The sequence below is a fragment of the Brassica oleracea genome, chromosome C6 (genome assembly GCF_000695525.1).
Source record: "Brassica oleracea var. oleracea cultivar TO1000 chromosome C6, BOL, whole genome shotgun sequence".
NCBI classification, from domain to species: domain Eukaryota; kingdom Viridiplantae; phylum Streptophyta; class Magnoliopsida; order Brassicales; family Brassicaceae; genus Brassica; species Brassica oleracea.
In genome coordinates, this window is record NC_027753.1 from 9,127,512 (window position 1) to 9,131,813 (window position 4,302).

Below are 4,302 nucleotides of genomic sequence, written 5' to 3' on the forward strand. Positions count from 1 at the left end.
GGCTTTTACAAACTCTTCCATGGCAGTCCCTTATGGCACAATTCGCAACCTTCATGTCCAAGTTGGAGATTGTATTCTTCATACTGAATTTCAGATTGTTGAGATGAGTAAGGATTATGAGATGCTTTTGATTTTTGGAAGATCGTTTATGGCTACAGTGGGGGCAATCATCGATCTACCTAATAAGAGAGTTTCCTTCTCCAACATCAACAAGAAGGTTTTCTACAAAGCTGTCCCCACCAGTTTTCCCACACTACACGCCTCTTGCATCTCAGTGGTCAGTGTAGAACAGCCAAAAAATTTTCCGAAGAAGGAGTTTGGAGATAAGAGTGAGATCCTCACATTGATACCAAGAAACTCAGTGGGGATGCAAGGGTGAAAGAAAAATTCCAGAAGAAAAGGGTCAAGGGTGATCCTACAATGACTTTGATACCTCGCTTGTGTGATGAGAAGTCTATTGAGTATGAGGTAAAGTGCAAGGGAACCTGTCACACCTATATCTCGCTTAACCGAGACGGCATGAATTCACATTGCCTTCACCAATAAAAACACATAAAAAGGCCAATGCAAATCTCATTCCCAAGGATCGAATCCAAACGTCTTACCAAATCGTACTAAAACGAATAGAAAACGCTTAAAACCAAATCACCATGTTTTAAAATGAAATAACTTAAAGAAAAAAAAACACCCGAAGAGCCAACACCACACCGAGACGACTACTCCTGCACTTCCTCGAACTCACCTGAAAAGAAAGGAGAGCTGAGTATTTCGACAAATACTAAGTGAGGGAAGCTCTAGGATCCCCGAAATCAATTACCAACAATCATCACACAACATAGCATAAGTATCTAACTTAAACATCCAGTAAGGCAAAAGCAATCAACAAGAAACGAGGATAAAGCCGGACGGTGCCAACAAGAGACCACACCACCTAAATCGGTACCCACGTTCCTCATGTTGTCGCGTGAGAACTCTTCATATTGCGTTGTCTCCACGACATCACGCTGTCCTCACGCCTTCACACAATCAAGTTACCGACACCGGTTCTCGCTTGATCCGCCACCATGTTCATACATTTCACGTTATCTCCACGGCATCATGCTACTATGTTCTTACTTCATACACAGGCACGCTGCAAGCCCGCTTCGGCGATGAATCATGCCAACTTACGCGATTGCCACATGACCCAACAAGAAACGATGTAACGCCCGTAACATACATATATGTCATTCCACCACGTTACAGTGGCACACATAGGCCTTAAGTCTTTCTCTAACTCATTTACATCTTCCAAATATATATCGTCCTCATATACAATAACCCCAATCAATACAATCATCACATTCAATCCTCAAACATCATTCAACCATATTTTAACAACCTTAGCATTAGATCTATGTATTTCACACATCAAGCATCAAGATATTTTTATATATCATATGGATAGTTATTTATATTAATAGATCTATAGAAAGTAACAATAGGGATGAATACACTTCTACCATCATGAGATAATGATAGAATGATATAAAGATTGCAACAAGGCCTCACCTTAGCCTAGATCTGCGAGATGAGATGATAAATGATGTAGATCTGAGTTCTACGGATCCTCACGAACCAGATCTACTAGAACAAGGATTGGTCTCCACCCAAACCCTAGATCAGAGATCCAGAAGATGAAAGCGATAAGAGAGAACTAAAAGAAAGTGATTAGGGATTCCTTACCCTCACCAGTAGCTGGATCTAGAAGAAAAAGAGTAGAAGACTCAAGATAACGACGAGAAGAGATCGAAACACGGCGAGATCTCCTCTCCGGTGAGATTACATGGTCGCCGGCGGTGCTCCGGTTACTCCGGTGTCTTCTCCTCCGTCGATGGCTACTCTCTCTTTAGTCGGACAGGGCTCCGCTACGTTTTGTGTCTCTAGAGAAAACCTAAGGGGCTGCCTCCTTTTTATAGAAGGGGAAGGGGAAAACCCTAGGGTTTTCTCTACATGGGCCAAATTATCACGGGTCTTGTCATTAAAATTGGGTTCGAGCCCGGGATGTGATAACTCTCCCCCACTAGACAAGAATTCGCCCCCGAATTCACGTCAACATCCGTTGGTACCTCAACACTCGGAAACAATTCTGGGTAAAACGATCTCATCTGTGACTCTGGCTCCCAAGTTTCCTCACAGATTCCATCTCTTTCCCAGGTCACACGGATCATCTTGGTCACTTTCCCTTGGACATCCATGTCTTTTATCTCTTAAACTTTAACTGGTTTGCTTTCGGCTGTTAAATTGTGACTAACATATTCTGGTCGTTGTTGTAAAATCAACTCCGGTTCCTGTACAACTTTTCTCAGAACCGACACATGAAACACATTGTGGATTGTTTGGGTCAAAATCGGTTACGACGATATCAAAGTCAGAAACTTCCCGAGAAACATTTTCCTCGAAAAAAGAAAAGATAATTCTCAAATGAATAGAGAAATGGAAGAACTAAATCAAGTTTCATAACAAGTTCGAAAGGGATTTACAACATAAGCCTTCAAGGAAGGTTGCTCGAGGCCCCAGACAACGGATCCCGGACAACAAAACACCAACGTCCATGCCACCAAACGGGAGGATTGGATCGAGCAAGCCGTCCAACTCGCCAAATGGGAGAGTTGGACCGACCGAAGCCGTCCAACTCGCCCATTTCGCGAGTTGGATCGAGCAAGCCATTGAGAGAAAGTTTGTGCAAATGAGCAAGTAAAAAAAATTGAAAACTTACTCCACATACTTATAAGCAAGAGAATTCACTATTCACCTTCAGATATTTTGACATTGGATGGACCTTCACACCTTCCAAAACTTCCCCAAACTTACTATGCACGTCCGAACCGCTCGCAAGAACACCATGATTCTAACGAGCTGGGGGGCTAACTGTTGGGGTCAAAATCGGTTACGACAAAATCAAAGTCAAAAACTTCCCGAGAAACGTGTTCTTCGAAAAAAGAAAAGATAATTCTTAAAAGAATAGAGCAACAGAAGAACTAAATCAAGTTTCGTAACAAGTCCGAAAGGGATTTACAAGATAAGCCTTCAAGGAAGGTTGTTCGAGGCCCCGTACAATGAATCACCAACGTCCAATCCACCATACGGCAGGATTGGACCGAGCAAGCCGTCCAACTAGTCCAACTTACCAAATGGGCAAGTTGGATCGAGCAAGCCGTCCAACTCGCCAAATGGGCGAGTTCGACCGACCGAAGCCGTCCAATTCGCCAAATGGGCGAGTTGGATCGACCGAAGCCGTCCAACTTGCCCATTTGGCGAGTTGGACCAAACAAGCCGTCTGACTCGCCCATTTGCCGAGTTAGAATAGTCCAACTCGCCAAATTGGCGAGTTGGACCGAACACTGCCTTCGTCCCATTCTCGTAGCTCCCTCTTCTGTGATCGGATCGAATTGACTCTTGTTTTGTCTCGATCGGAGTTGCCGTCGGAATTTTACAGCTTGGAAATCGCAAAGAACTCGCTCTCTCGAAGGAGATTCGGATATCTTGTATAATACGGCAACGATTAACTAAAACACATTGAACTGCCCACGCTATACTAGAGGTTTGGATGTTCTTCGAAATCGACGTCGTTTCAAAAAAGCTCTTTCTATAAAATCGTGAAAAACACTTAAGTCCGAGAACAGCCCGAAAGGGTCCAGAACACGGCAAAAAGCCCACTTGCGATCTTATGCGAAATCGAGCCCAAAGCGTTATGACGGTTTATCCCTTTTTTTGCAGGAGAAGATAAATGTCTAGTTCGGAGGATAAATGTGAAGTTTCCGAGGATAAACAGAAAGATCGAGGAAAAATGGAATATTTCTACGAAGCGATAAACTCGGCCGAGGGAAGAAAAGGAAAGAGCAAACCACCTCTTGGAGAATATTTAAGGATTTCGAAGTTGGAGGCACAGGGGGACGCAATAATTTTACCCAGAGCAAAAAACTTAGATCATTTAGGCAATTTTCCGTTTTTGTTATCGAGCTGCCACATAACTAGGTTTTCAAGTCTTAGGTTCTAGAACTAGGAATCACGCCGACAGTTCTCGTGGTCGAAGGCTCTTACCTTGTTGTTACGCTCAAACGCAGATTCAAAATAAAAACCTTTCTTGCTCTCTTTTCGATTCTATATATTTATTTTTCGTCCATACTTTCGTGTTCTGATTGTTTCGTGTGTGGTTTAGCAGGTATTCGAGAGCTCTGGGAAACTTAGGGTTTCCTATATTTCCTAATTCAAACAGAAATTGACAGTGCGAATTTCGGTTCCCACAGTTTGGCACTAAAA